The sequence below is a fragment of the Notamacropus eugenii genome, chromosome 5, assembly GCF_028372415.1.
Source record: "Notamacropus eugenii isolate mMacEug1 chromosome 5, mMacEug1.pri_v2, whole genome shotgun sequence".
Classification (NCBI taxonomy): domain Eukaryota; kingdom Metazoa; phylum Chordata; class Mammalia; order Diprotodontia; family Macropodidae; genus Notamacropus; species Notamacropus eugenii.
Genome location: NC_092876.1, coordinates 129397207 through 129413117, shown reverse-complemented (window position 1 = coordinate 129413117; position 15911 = coordinate 129397207). Strand labels below are relative to the sequence as shown.

Sequence of the window (15911 nt, the reverse complement as noted above, 5' to 3'; positions counted from 1 at the left end):
TCCCCCACTGAGGGATGGTTTGTGATGATTTAGATGGAAGAACGGTGATCACTAAAAGCCAGACTAATCTTACTTCCCTTTTTGGCAAGGTTACTACATGGCTGGATCACGAGAACCTGAAAGCTTTAATTCATGTAGATTATAGAAAAGCACATGACATTCTCTTCTGGTTTACGGAGGACAAGATGGAGACAGTTGGACAGATTTGGAACTGCCTGCTAATCTCTCCGTCTTTCTTCATTGCCTGCTTTCTAGAAATGCCCAGTCCTAAAGAATCTTCCCTTGACCCTTCACAGGAAGGGGCTTTAAAAAGTACCTATTCCAGCTCCATTTTGTTTCTTCTTTCCCATGGTTCATTCCATTGGTACAGATACTTCTTTTCAACGTGACTAACATGAAAATATGTTTAATATGAATGTATATGAAGAGCCTATATCAGATCGCATGCCATCTTGGGAAGGGGAGGGAAAGGGAGGGGAAGCGAGAGGGAGAGGGAGAAAACACTCAAGAGCTTGTGGAACTGAATGCTGTAAACCAAAAATAAATTTAAAAAAGAGTACCTAGTCCAACTCACCTTACTACTGACTTTTTCATCCATGCCCTCCAACCTGTATTCCATCTTGACCACTACTAAAACTGTCTCTCAGTCATCGATGCCCCTTGGACACCAAATCCAAAGGCCTTTCTCTTCTTATTCTTCAGGGAAACAGAGCATGGTATAAGGCACTGGGCACTGGACTTGGGGGTCAAGAAGACCTGGGTTCAAATCCCACCTGACACTTAGTTGCAATGTGACCCTCAGTATGTTATTTAGCTATTCTGTGCCTCAGTAGCTTCACCTGTAAAATGAGGGGCTTGGATTCAGTGGCCTGTAAGGTACCTTCTAGGTCTAAAGCTATATTCCTATGATCATCCTCCTTGACCTCACTGCAACTTTTGACAATGATGACCATCTCCTCCTTCTGGATAGGCTCTCCTACCTTGCCTTTGGAGATATGACATTCTCCTGGCTCTCCTTCCTCTTTCCCCACCATCATCACCACAACTAATCAGGACTTTTTCTGGCTCCTCTGCATCCTCTCTCTGGTCCCTCATCATGTGTGTGTTCCCCAAAGCACTTTCCCATCCCCTTTGTCTCTCTACATTCTCTTCCTTGGCAATCCTATTCATTTCCATGACTCCAAATCGCACCTCTATGCAGATGATTCCTCAAACTAGGTCTTCCCTCTCTTCTGAGCTCAGATCTCCAACTCCAGACCAGTGTTTGTGTCTGACTCAACTTTTCTCCCTTTCCCTAGGTCTCTCTCCTAACTGCAAAGTGCTACACAAACGTAAGCCGTTGTTATTTGTCATCAGTAAGCATTCCAAAGATAAATATAAACCACTCCAGGATTATCCACTAAAACCTTTGCACGACAAAAGGGGGAGGGGGCAGTCATTCCACAGTAACCTCGGATCCCAGCCTTTGCAGGGACTTCCCTGGGATCTGGCATGGTTTCTGGGGCTAAGAGCTCCAGGGTTCCAAATCCCTCTTCCATCCATTATGGTCACCTCCGGCTTAGGGGCCCAGGCCTGGCATGGTGTGGCCAAGCCCCTGAGCAACAGGAAGGACAAGATTCTTGGCCAGATTCCTTTACTGGGAAGGGGGCCAACCCCAAGCAGGGAAGCCCCAACTTTAGTTTGCCCCGTAACAGGGTCAGGCCAGCCTTAACCCCTAGCAGACCAGTCTGCCCATTGTGGAAGCCCCCCATGTCTGTGGAAAGTCAGCCTCTGCCCTTGTCTTCATAAAGAAACCTTAGAGAACATCTAGCCCAATCTTTATTTCCAAGTTGAGGAAAATGGGACCATAAAATGGAAATGACTTATCCAAGATCACATAGCTATTTGGTGGCCAAACCAGGACAAGAGGTAAAGTCTTCTTGACTCTCAAACTCTAATATAGAGTGTCCCAAAGGTTTTAGTACATGTTTCTATTTTTAAAATTAAACTGCACTAAGACTTTGGGGACATGGTATACCAAGCTGCCTATTTTATATAAAGTATAAAAATAATCCTCTCATTCTACACACACACACCTAACCAGAAAAATGAGGTGACCTTTGTTCTTGGTCCTCCTCACAGGAGGGAGGGGAGGGCAGGAAGGGATGGATCAATGTCAGCCTCACTGTGCTAGCAGAAGGCATTCCAGAGAGATGGGAAGTAGGGGTGAGAGATGAGTGAGAATGTAGGCCAGGTCATCGGTCCCCTGGGCCAAGATAGACTCCAGGCACCAGGCGACAGCACTGCTCTCCTGTTCCCACCCCCAGCCAGGCTTGCTTCCGATCTTGTTCTCATGTTCCAAGGGAGGGACTGCCAGGAGAGGGGGACAGGCCCAAGACTGAGGCCTTTCTTTTTCTAGAGGGAGGCAAGCCATTGGCAGTGTCTGGGGCTCCCACAGAGGTGACCCCTATTGGTTAATATCTCACACCCATCATTCTACTGGCTCCTAAGAGAAGAGCCACATGGGAAGCAGGACAGGCACTCACAACATCACCATGCTAGTTCAACTCATACCTGAGTAGAAACTTCTCTACAAGCCCAGCCAGGGAGAGTCTTTCCTCTAACCCTCAGAGAGATTTCAGACCTTATCCAACTGCCTGTAGAAGTCAAGGGAGAGGGCTGAATGTCAAAGACATTTGGGTGTAAATACACGGTCTGCTGCTGACTAAACGTGTAACCTTGGGGCAAGGCCTTGCCCTGTTCTGGGCCTCCAAGTTTGGGTCTGGCTGGCACACTTTAGAAGAGCTAGCTGCAACAATGCTTAGTCAGTAGAAGAGAAAAATTAAGGGATAACCACGGTACCTGCCTTAGGGAAGTGTTAGAAAGGAATACAGTTCAGATTTGTTCTGCATGTACCCAGAGGCACAACCAGGAGCCAAGGGCAGGAACTGCAAACAGCTGATGCCAGCTTGATTTAAAGACCAACCTCCAGACAATTAAAGTCATGCCCACGTAGGTACCTTGGGCAGGAGAAACTTAAAGGTCTCCAAGCAGAGAGAGAGAAGGAGGAAGAGAAGGAGAGAGAGAAAAAAAAGAGAGGAAGAAAAAAAATTGCTTAAGCACCTACTATGTGTTAAGAACTATACTAAGTGTTCAGAATACAACCTTCACGGCGCTCACATTCTAATGGATGAAGCTGTTGTGGTTCTCGGGTCTTTTCAGTCATGTGTCCTCATGACTCCTAGGACTTCTATCCATGGGGTTTTCTTGGCAAAGATACCAGAGTGTTTTGCCATTTTCTTCTTCAGTGGCAAACAGAGGTTATGTGACTTGCCCAAGGTCACACAGCCAAGAAGCATCTGAGGTCAAATTTGAATTCAGGTCTTCTTGACTCCAAGCCCAATGCCACCTAGCTGCCTTTAACTGGATGAAGACAAACACATAAAAGAAGCTGAAAAAGGGAGCGGGAGAGAAAGGTGCTCAGTTGCGGGCAAAGTGAAAAAGCAATATGAGGGGTCATGGGCTGAGCCAAGTGTAAAGTGAGCATGAGTTCTCAAACAGAAGGCCTGAGGAGAAACTCGCCAAGGCAGAAGCCACAAGGGCAGAAGCACCTGGAGCTGGAGAAATGACCTGTCAGAAGACAGCAGGACTGCCACTCTGGGTCTCTCAGTGCAGCCTCAAAGACTGAGTTCTTGGTGGGGAAGGGTGGGGAGCAAGAAACCACCATTTCACACAATCTGAATCCCATTAAACTTGCAGTCCAAAGGAAGAAAACTCAGGTCTCTCTCCTATGGGGATTATTATCTCCATTTGACAGATGTAGAAACTGAGGATCAAGTTAAATGACTTAACCTAAGTCACAGAGCAAAGAAGTGGTGAAGCTAAGATTTACAAAATGTCAGAATTGGACTAAACCTTCTAGACCAGGAGTTCTTAAACCATTTTTGTCTCAAGAACCCTTTTGCCAGACTGAAAGCCTATGGATCCCTTCTCAGAATGCTTTTAAACGTATCAAATAAAATATACAGAATTACAAAGGAAACCAATTATACTGAAATGCAATTATCAACATAAAAAAATTTATGAATTCCAGGTTAAAAGAACCCCTGTTACAGACTGCTGCCCTAAGTCTACAGAGGAAGAAACTAGACCCAGACAGGACAAGGGACCTGCAATACTAAGTCTTTTGCACTGAAAGGCCAGAGTCCTCTCCACTATACCATGAAGTCTCCTGCCTCCCATCTAGCTCTGCGTCTCTGGACTCATATTAGGAGGGGAATGATCATGAACCACCTCCTCACCCCCAGCCCACCAGACTCTGTCCTAAGGACTCATACATTGTGATATCTGCAAGATCAGATGGGTTTGTGTTTCATGGAGGTTTGACATGAGAACAGACACACAACCAGAACCAGAGAAGCCTAGATGCACCCAGACAAAGACAGAGTTAGAACCATCAACACAGGAGAGAGAAAGAGCGGAGGCAGAGAAGGGGGGGTGGGGGGGGGACGGTGATCACAGACAGAAAGACAGCTATGAGTTAGACTGAAAGACATGTTCACACACCTCCCCCAACTCCCTGGGAGAGGCAAGAGTTCCAGGGGTGTGGAGTGCTGTGTATGTTTTCAGATCTTTAAAATCGGCTTTCCTTATTGTTTTTTTCCCTTCTTCCTTTTTCTTTAAAAAATATACTCTGTTCTAAGAAAAGAAGGGGGAGGATTAAAGAGGGATATGTAGATGAAAAATATGAATAAAAATTTCTCTTAAAAGAAAAGATGATGAGAAAGAGTTGGAGAGAGGGGGGAGAGATGTAGAGAGAGAAAGGAGAGGGGGAAAGGGAGGAAAGGGGGAGGAGAGATACAGCACTCAGACAACAATCAGACAAAAACAGGAAGAGTCAAAGAAACACACAGAGAGCAGAAGCACAGGAAAACAGAGATAGCTAGTCATGGAAGGCAGCTAATGGAGCAAAGGGAAGACCCAGGCAGAACTGAATGGAGGCGCATGCCCACAGGTGCCCTTCCCCCTCCCCTTTGCTGGCTCCAGAAGCTTGGTTCAAGTCTCTTCCTCTCAGTTCCAAACCAGCTCAGCTAGAGCTGCCCCAACTGCTCCCTGTTGTGATCACTGCTTCTTAGACAGACCCACTCAGAAGTCCCTGAACATAATTATTTTTATGATTGTTAACCCTTATAAATGAATAATTGTAACAACAGGATGGATGGGTAGTGCTACAGATCAGATCTCCCCCAGAAGCCTGGGTCCTCATCTGTAAAACATTGATAATAAGGCCAGTGCTACCAAACACACAAGGCAGTGTAAGGAAGATGCTTTGGAAGACAGCACAATGTCCTGGAAGGGGTATTATTTTATGACCAATGAGCCCCGATTCTGATATTGATTCCAAGTGGCCTTAAGCAAGTCACTACTCTCAAGTTTTTCCACCAGACCCAGAGGCAAACATAGACAAACACCAGCAAACAGGAGGAACTAGGAAAAAACAGCTTTTCATCTTCCCTTTAAAAATTAAAACCCTGACTGCCTGGGCACTTGCAGTGGTTCAGACGAAGGTTCTAACTAGGTTTCTGAAATATTGATGTGCATCAGAACCCAGGGGACCTTCAGCATGGGGGAGGGTTGTGCTCAGGGCTGGGCTGTTGGTGGCCTCCTCCCGCAAAGACATTCCCCTTCCACCCCATCCCACCTAGCCCCCGGGCCAGGGTCCTCTGCTCCATCTCTGAAGCAGTATGATATAATGGGAAGACTCTCCAGGAGTCACGAAACCTAGGTTCCCATCCCCTCTCTGCTCCCAATTCTCTGTGTCATCCCAGACAATTCCCTTTGTCTGATTCCAGTGGTCTCATCTGCCAAATGGAGAAGCTATATAAAAAACTATACACAAAAACCACATAAAGAAGTCACTGAACTCAGACGGATTGCAACCACCAATACTGCTCACAGACAACAGGAGAGCTCAGAATTGGGAATCAGGAGACCTGGGTTCAAATCTTGGCCTGAGCCTAAATCTTTTCTTCTTTTACTAGAGAGGTGGGGGAATAGTGATGCTGAATATCACAGACACAGTCAGATAAGGTCATTTTGCTGGAGGCAGTTTAGTGGCAAGGCACAGAGAGTGCCAAGTCCAGCTACTTGGAGTCAGGATGACCTGGATCTGAATCCTACCTGCCTCAGACTCTCATTAGTTGTGTGACCTTGAGGGAGTACCTTCTTTTCTTGGTTTTCAGTTTCCCCACCTGTAAAATAGGAATAATGCTGATAACCCAGTGGAAACCTTTTTAAAATCTCCTTTTTAGTAAAACTGAAAATATTAGGAATAATATTTTCCTCTCAAGCCCTTTCCTGACTCCTGGGAAAACCCCCTTGGAAAAGACTAAAAGACCTTCCTTAGAAAAATAAATTTTGGGTGATAACCAAATTCGACTTTACCTAAATTCAAGAGATAACAAATGAGTTTCTCATCAATTCTAGTTAATCCAATCTGTATATTTTACTTATGTATTATTCTCCTTGTTCAAGAACACATCCTCCACATTACTCACAGAACTGACTAGGAATGTTCTCTTCTTAATAAAGCAAGTACTCCAAGTAGTTTTGTCCCCCAGGGCTCAGAGTTGGCACTGAGCCATCCCCATCCTTAATCCCCCAAAGATCCCCCCAAAATCAAGGTCAGTTGCAGCCAAAGAAGATAATTCAGAGCTCCTAAGAGCATGCCTCCCCACTATACTATCAGGCCATTTTACAAAAACTGCCTACGTATCCTCTCTGCCTCCATCTACCTGTTCTTTCTATCTTGTTTTGCTCCCATAGCAAAGAAGAGATCGCCTTTGAGAGGTAACTTGATGAAGTGGACTATGCTGAACGTTAGTGAGGAAGACGTGTTCAAATCCTGCCTTGGACCCTTAATTGATATGGAATCTCTCCAAGCCTCAGTTCAGGGTGTTTGTAGGGATAAAATAGAATATTTGCAAAGTGCTTTGCAGGTTTTAAAGGGCTATATAAATGCTTGCTGCTATTAGTATTGTGATTATTATCGTTAAAAAATGAAGGGATGAACTCAATTCAATCAGTGGCCTCTAAGGTTCATTCAATCCCATAATCCTTGAACCTTTTTTAGGTTACTGCCCCTCTACTGCCCTGGATTTGGGAAGATCAGAACCTCCTTTGGGCATTCTCCATCTTATAGGAGGATCATAGGACTGAGAGCCAAATAGAGGTGTTTTTTAAAAATATAGATATATATTTGTTGTTGTTCTGGTTGTTGGTGTTGTGGTTGTTCAGTTGTTTCATTTGTCACTCTTTGTGACCCCATTTGGGGTTTTCTTGGCAAAGATATAGAATGGTTTGCCATTCTTCTTCAGCTCATTTTACAGATGAGAAAACTGAGGCAAACAAGGATAAGTGACTTGCCCAGGAGTTAAGTGTCTGGGGCTGGAAGAAGAGTCTTTCTGACTCCAGGTCTGGCACTATCCACTGCGCCAATATTTTGTTAAACATTTCCCATTTACATGTAAAGAATGTTAACATTCATTTTTTTCTGGACAGGGTTTCTAAAAGCTTGTACTCCAACTCCCTCTCCCTTAAAGATGGGAAAACTGAAGGCTGGAAAGAGTCAGTCAATAAGGATTAAGGAAAAGGCAGCCCTCACCCTGGACTCCAGGAGCTCAGTGTAAGTGGGAGAGACAACATAAACAACTAGGGTTGAACAAGATGCATAGGAAGTAAGGGGAAGACTCCACTCAATGGAGATTCCATCCCAAGGTACCCAAGATTCCACCAAAATGAAGTCACAGAGCAGAGACTCAAAACTAGCACACAGGATAACAGACTTCAAGCTAGAAGGGGGCTTGGAGGTCATCAAGTCCAGCCCACTTATTTTATGGATGAGGAGACTGCGACCCAAACAGAGTAGGCGATTGTCCAGCAATCATCCAAAAGGGAAATGGTGAATCCAGAATTTAAACCCATGGCCCATGATTCCAAAATTCCACTGAACCATATATTATACTCCATATGGAGACTGATGAGGGTAGGGGGCAGTAAGATTGGAACCTCCCAGGATAATGACAACAACCCAGTTCCCATTTCTCTTAACACCTTAAAGTTTAAAATGTAGAGTCTTTACAGCTGCCCTGTGCCCCTCATTCTGGAGATGAGAAAAAAGGGTTTTAGGTAGGATTAGAACTCAAGGTACCTGACTCTAAGTCCACTGCTTTTTTCACCAAGCTGTCACCCCCAAACCACAGTTTCAATGAATTGAGTGATAAAGCCTAAACTGGAATCTAAGGCTTCTGACTCTAGGTCAAAATCTCTTCCTTCCACATCATATGAGATCTCTCTGCCCCCAGCCAAGGGTGGGGAACCTGTGGACTTGAGGCCACAGGTGACCTCAAGGCCTCAGGTTCCCCACCCCTGCCCCAAGCCCTCTGTGGGCAATGCATTTCCCCTCTACTCTCTCACCTGACTCTCACAACAGCCTTGGAAAGGAGGCAGGGACATAAATATTACCAACACCTCAAACCGCCATTTTACAAAGAAGAAAACTAAGGCTCCTTGAGATGAGTCATGAATTCCCCCAAGGCCATTTAAGTATGCAGAAGAGATGAGATTTGAACTCAGGTTCCTTCCACAATAACCACACATGTGGTCATTAAACTTCTACTCATGTAGCCTGAAATCAAATCCCTCCCCCCTACCCCCCTTTTTTTAAATACTGTGACCTAGAATTTAGCACACTCAATCCCCCTTAAATCTTCTTCTCCTGTGGAAAAAGGGAAAATACAGGCAATGTTTCATAACCAGCATACAAATCGGTGATCAGAGATACAAATGCAGGGGGAGACACGGTCACAGAGATGGAGATGGCCTCAGTGACACAGACCCACACAATGAGCTCCTCATCCTGTGTGAGAAAGCCTCTCTATTCTCATAGATGCCTGGCCCCTGGGGGGGGCCCATCTCCGTTTACTTCCCACTGCTCTGTGGTGTGGACACCACAGTGACTCCCACATCCCCACCTGCTCGATACAAGACACAAGGCATCATTCCCCTCACTTCCCTGCTCAGGGCACCAGTGGTATCTGCAAGTCCAGGGGCCTGGAAAGGGCCTGCTCCTGGAGCCTCCTTCATAACTCGAAGCAAAAGTTCTCTTTTTCCCTCCTTCCAGCTCCCCATCCCTGGACATTTGCTCCCCTGACATCAACACTCTGATAACCACTGTCCTTTGGACCTTGAAGATAAACCAGCTGTGACAAGGGAGCTTAAGGAGTTGTCATGGAAACAAGTGGAGTAGGTAGATTGGTGGAATAGTGGGAGGAGGGAAGAAATGTACTTTAAGGGAAACTTTCAGGGAGTTCCTATGTATCTCCTAGTCTTTCTTCTACTTTCCCTAAAGCAGGGTGCTAGATGGGCCATAGCATCCCTGGAAAGGTGTGTGTGTGTGGGGGGGGGGGAGGGTGTCATCCATCCTTCCTCACCTAAAGATGTCCAGTGTCCTCTGGCCATCCCAGGTACCCTTACTAAACAGTGTCCAGAACCTCCACCTTTCCCTCTCTGAGCCATCTCATGGCTACCCAGTTAAGCTGGCCCAAATAAACCTTTCCGGTGACTTTTCTCAGCTCAGAATCCTCCAGCGGCCTCCCACTGCCTACCAGGACCTGAGGTAAGCTAAGTCTCAATCTGTTTTCTTATCTGTAAAATGAAGTGATTGGCTGAGATTTCGAAAGGGCCCTTCTAGCTCGGACATTCTGAGTTCTAATCTTTCTAGCTCAGAAATTCTTCATTCTAAATCACTTTTTCCAGTCCCCAAGCTTTAAGTTTTAATAGTTTTTTGATCTATATTGAGAGAAGCATGAAATAGTAGATAGAAAACTGGCCTTGATGCCAAGAAGCCACTGACATATACGGATAACTCCCTTACCACTTCAGTGTTCTAGACTATTCTCCTAAGAGTTGCAGAGAAGGGCTGATTACTTGGGAGAGGGAAATTCCTAGCCTGGGAGTTCCCTAGTACTAATGAAATCACAGATACATCCTTATCCCTAACCGTAGGACATAGTAGAGCCTAACCAAAGCATGTCTATTGACATTTTCCATGGAGAGACCCCTTCTAGATCAGAGATTCAATGTTCTCAGACCCCTTCCTGTTCTACCAATCTCTGTTCTAAGGCCCTTTCTAATTCTCACATTCTGTGTCCTCCCATCACCCCTTAGCCTGCATTTGAGGGTTTTATTCCTATTTTCCTCCCTATCTCCTCTTATCTCCCCAAACTGGATTCACCATTCCCCACATTCAGTTCTGTGCCCTGCCTGGACTGCCCTGTCCTACCTCTGCAGAGGCCAAGCATAGGTGCCACCTCTTCCAGAAAGCCTTCCCTCTTCTTACCCACCCCCCCACATCCCCCTAGACAAGAGCATTTTATTGGCACCTTTCTGGTCCACTTAGCTTGTATTTCACTGGACACTTCTCTGGATATGTATCTTATGCCCAATGCACCCTATATGGTGAGCTCCCTATAGGCAGGAGCTAGGTCTTACTGTCTCTCCCTCAAGCCCCAGAGCATTAGGCCAGTCCCACAGTCAGCATTAGTAATTACTTGCTAAAGTGGGTTAATTCAAATCAATAACACAGGAAACAAAAGACTGTACTAGGTCAGGAATCATAAGATTTGGGTTCAAATTCCTGCCTTGCTCCAGGGCAAACCACTTCCCCTCTGAGGCTCAGTTCCTCCTCCCAACCCCCCAACCCCCTTTAAAATGAGGAGGTTGGGTTTGACCACCAAGGTTTTATTAAGCTGTAAGGCCTATGCATCTATGACTTTACTAAACACCTACTATGCATAAGGCCTTCTGCCACTCAAGATTCTCTCTGCACTCTGCTTCAGTGGTAAGATGAGTGTGTTAAATGGGCCCAGGTCTTAACCCCATAAGACATTTTCTTTAATGGTGGAATTTCAGGCAATGAGGAGGTCATTAGGGGAGGCACTGAGGGGATTAGAACATACCAAAAAGGCAGAAATATATAGGAAAAAGAACATAGGACTGCGGCCAGGAGACCTAGGTTGAGTCCTCAATGTACGGCCCCACCACTAAGTTATTCCATGTATGACCTTTGGTCATTTTATTAATCTGGGTCTCTATTTCCTTATGTCTCAAAAGGGGATACCAGTGACCTCACTGCCTAGCTCACAGACCTTTGGTGAGGAGGACCCAATAGGATGACAAGTGATAGGACAGCAGAAAGACTATGAGGTCAAAGAACCTGAGTTGAAATCTTGCCTCGATATTTATGATTCGTGCAACTTTGAACAGGTCACTTAACACCTCTGGGCCTCAGTCTCCTCCACAGTCAAATGAGAGAAGCTTGGCCTAGAAGACTTGGAAGGTCTCCTCCAGCTCGGAATCTAAAACCTTTATAAGCCTCCAAGCACCAGATTATCTTATCACACAGAAGCCATTTCACGAGAGACTAGGATCTTTATGTATCAACTTTTATTTGGGGTCCAGGAATGGCCCTCAGAAAACCCTAGAGATAGACATACATCCAAAGAAAAGTGGACCCCTTTTATAGAAACTTCCCCTGGTCCCACTGTCTTTATCAGCTTCTCCCCCAATACTTTGTTCACCCCTCTGAGATGATTGATCATGTGTTTAAATGCTGGTTTCCCTGCCCCCCTCTATAAAGCCCTTATGCCCCAGTACACATCTAGTTTTCTGCGCATGCAGCCATCCTATGGCCTGGGCACTCCAGGAGGGCAGGGGCGGCTCTCCGCCTGGGCAGCTTGAGGCACTTTGTAAACAGTAACTTGTGTTATTACAGAGAGGGAGAGAAGGACAGGCTTAGGAATTCTAGGATTGAGTCATGGGCATCCTGCTCCAAGGAGGAATGCCCATTCACAAGGCTCAAGAGAGGGTTGGCCACAGCCCAGGAGCTCAGCTGAGCTGGGAGGGCCTGGTAGACACAGGCTCCAGTCCAGGATGGAACAGCAGGGACTCACTAATACCAGAAGCTCAGCTTTACATCATGCTCTCTCCAGCTTAGCTCCTAAGCCTAGCTTTGCAGATCCTTAATGTTTGCTGAACAAGCTGATGGAGCAATGAGCTTGGTCTCATTCCTCTTCGGAGTTCAGATTGAGTGACTTCTGACAAGTCATTTCACCTAAACCTCAGTATCTTCATCTGTAAAATGGGCTGAAGAAAATGTCTTTCCTACTTAATGAGGTTGTAGTAAAGAAAACTATAGAAATGAGAGATTATCTTCACTACCTAAGAAGTCACTACCTCATGGTGTTTTTTTGGGCAAATTCACTTCCCCACTGTGGCCCTCTATTTCCTCCTCTGAAATGAGTGGATTGACCTAGGCCCCTCTAAGGTCCCTTCCAGCTCTGACAATACATGTACCTAGGTCTCTCCTTTTAGGTCTGACATTTGATGTTCCAAGGTCCATTCCTATGCCATACTTAGTGATCTCCTAAAGACTATAAACATCACACCTTCCATGGCACATACCATTCAGTTCAGCCAAAGTAAATGACTCTTGTTCCCTAAGACAAGGTGACCTTTAGGCCCCTGCACATGGACTGGAGGGCTAATGTGCCCCTCACATAGTAAAGTACTTAAAAATTTTCCTTCCTTCCTTCCCCTCCCAGTGGATAGAGCACCAGAACTGGAATTAGGAAAACCCGAGTTCAAATCCAACCTCAGACACTGGTGACCCTGAACAAGTCATTCAGCCTCTATTTGCCTCAGTTTCCTTATCTATAAAATGCGGGTGATAATAATAGAACTTACCTCCCAGCGCTGTAGTGAGGATCATAGGAGATAATAATTGCAAAGCACTTAGCACAGTGCTTGGCACCTAGTAAGTGTTCACTATATCAATATCATTATTAACGTGCCCCCTCCATGCAGAGGTGGGGGGGATAAAGATGAGGGGATGCCAGTGGGGCAACCTCTCACATCATGACATTTAAGGCTTTTCCTTAGCTATAATCTCATTGTCTGGAAAGAAAGGAGGCAAGGTTTAATATCCCCATTCCCCAGAGGAACAACTTGAGTTCTTGAGAAAGGCAGCCCTTGCACTGTATCCCCAGGAATATGCTTTCGGAAGATCAGAGGAGTGAGAATTGTGAGGATCTCGATGTTCCAGCCTCACGGCCTTCCTGAACTTGGAGAATGTTCAGATCAGAAGGGATCTAGTTTAGCCCCTTCATCTTGGAGAAGAGTCCCAGAAGTGACCTGCCCAAAGTCACCTGGTCAGTCAGTCCCCAGCCAAGGCTCCAATTCCAAACAAGTATTAATTGAGTTAACTCAGCCCTGACCAGGGCTCTCTCCTTCCCAAGGCCAGAGGGAATTACAAGGAGTTCAAATTCCTCTGGTTACACAAATATTCTCCCAGATAAAAGGATAAAGTAAAACACACAATAATGGGTTGTTTTTAGCCTCAGTGTCAGAATTCATTCAACAGCATATATATTGTTTGTGGGATGATAACATCCCATTGGTTCTCAGAGTCTAACCAGGGTGCCCAACTCTGTCTAGTCTTGTTGCCTGCATGGTGGGTGGCACTGAGCCCCACTGGCAGGAAAAGGAACACAGGAGAACCTTCCTGACCCTCTGGCCCCTGTCCTGTGCTGGCGGCTACCTCACCTCAGTCATTTGGGTCCTGTGACCTTGGACAGAATCACTTCCTCTCTGTGGCTTCCCCATACCCCTCATAATATCTGTGTCTCCTCTGAGAGAATGAAAATGCCTTTTAAGCAGAGATATTATCTCTCTCACTCTCATTTTTGTTTTATAAAAATATTTATTGATGAATTGGACTGCCCAGTTTCTTCCTATTTTATAGGGAGGTTGGAGTAGATGACTTCTGATGTCCTGTCCAGCTCCGACATTCCAGGTTTTAAGTCTCTGGAATTTGAATGTGACAGTGAAGACCAGCTGCGAATAGTCCTCATGGCTCTCTGTGACCGCAGTCAGCTCGTACCCAGCCCGTTGTTAAATGTTCCATATGAATATTTACGCCTTGTAAATTGGCAAATACTACAACCAGGTCCTGATTTATTTTTTGTTCATTGCCTGGACTTAAGGTGAGGGAGAAAATGTTATTAATGTAAATTTAACTTAAAATTGTCTCCTGCAGCACTTAAAAAAAAAAAAAGAGCTGTTAAACATTTACTAGCACAGAACTGTCCCTAGTCAAAAGGGAAGCTCCTCCCAAGACTCCGGCTCATGTTCCAAGGCCTCACCGTCCCCAAATGGGGAGTTGTGCTGCCCTACAGAACAAATCATTCTAGCAGACCAAAGTATCAGTGAATGTTCAGCCGTGTCATCCCAGGCAAGCTGCTAATCCGAGGTGCAGAGTAGACCTCCCACCCTTAGCTAACTGATAAATAAAAGCCAAACTCCATACCAAGGAACCACTAAAAAGTACCCCTTCTACCAACTGACTGGGAAGTTCATTGCCTACACTACCATTCCCATAATACCCCACCAGTTTACTTCCCCTTTAGGGCACCTGTTCTCCTTCCCACCCCTACCCATCAAGGACTGACTGCATAAAACTCTCACAGCTGGGACTCTGTCAATCTGGCAGACCCATGAGCACAGGGCACATTTCAAAGAATGCTAAAGAGAAACAGAGAATGTCAGAGCAGAAAGAGGAGTAAAGGATAGGGGTAAAGCATGTCTTCCAACTCCCTCATCTTATAGAAACCATGGAAAATGGACTTGGTCAAGGTCACATATCAGACTCATACCCAGGTATTTTGACCTCCCTCCCCAAGTTCTGCATTCTGGGTAGCAAAACCATGATGCTTGTGGATGGCTGGGACCCAGAGGCCAATTACCCTCAAGGGTTCTATGAACAGACAGCAGGCTACAGTCCTGATGGGCACAGTGTCACAGAGTAAAAGAGCAGGGTCCTTGGATATCATCTAGTAGTAATCCAGAATTTAGTACATACCAGGTCTTTAAGAAATGCTGATTGAACTGATGGATTGGTCTAGTCCAGGGGTGGGGAACCTGCAGCCTGATTCAAAGGGCAGAACTTGAGGACCTACAGGGCCACATGGGGCCTCAAAGCCACAGGTTCCCCATCCCTGATCTAATCTAAGCCATATCCAAACAGGTAATCCATTTACAATGAAGTATCATCTGGCTTCCACTCTAACTCCCCCAAAGATGGGGAACTTCTCTCTTCATGAGTTGATTCCACTTATGGACAGCTCTAACTTCTAGGAACTCCTTCCTTCTATCAAACTGAAATCTTACCTTTCTGCAACTCACACCCATTACTCCTAGTTCTGGTCCCTGGGGCCAGGAAGAACAAGTCCCACATTAAACACATGCCATTGAACACATGCGTTAAAAGAGCCCCAGTTCCTTCAATCAACCCTCACATGGCAAGTCTTCAAAGAAGGTGAGGGCATGGTCAGAGGGCAGGCCAGATGGAAGTGGCATGACCTCTGTTCATAAATTGCTGGACAAGGAGGTCTCCTCCCTGTCTCCCAAGCCCCAGAGGACAAGAGGCAGTCAACAAGGCCAAGTCAAGGTCACAGGCACAATGGCAGCAATAGCCCAATGACTGGGAACAGGGCAAGAACAGCTCTATCTTGTGACAGAGCAGAAAAAAACTGGACCAGAAAGTAGGAGGCCTGATTTCAAACTCTGACTCTACCTTGCATAAGTTAGATGACCTTAGGAAAGCAATTTGGGGAAAGAGTTTGGCATCAGAGAAAGTCAAGAGAACCTGTCCAGCTCCCACCTACCTGTATGACAGGGGTCAAATTGCTCAGTATTCTCCAGCCTGAGTTTCCTCAGTTGTAAATTAAGGATATGAGACTAGATGACCTCAGAATTCCATTCCAGTTCTATATCTAGGACTTAATGGTTTCTTCCCAAGCCTGTCTTTTGTTCTA

At 45.7% G+C, this 15911-nt stretch overlaps 1 protein-coding gene across 8 annotated transcripts in view; it reads right to left on the bottom strand.

Moving 5' to 3' along the window:
- GDPD5 (glycerophosphodiester phosphodiesterase domain containing 5) overlaps positions 1 to 15911 on the bottom strand; it is a 167636-nt gene that overhangs the window by 137226 nt on the left and 14499 nt on the right. Inside the window, exon 2 of one of the 8 annotated variants that reach the window (XM_072610820.1) lies at positions 6160 to 6230. The exons of the other annotated variants lie outside the window; for them this stretch is intronic. The gene's annotated coding sequence lies outside the window, so the exon portion shown is untranslated. The remainder of the gene's footprint in view (positions 1 to 6159; positions 6231 to 15911) is intronic. 8 annotated transcript variants of the gene reach the window in all.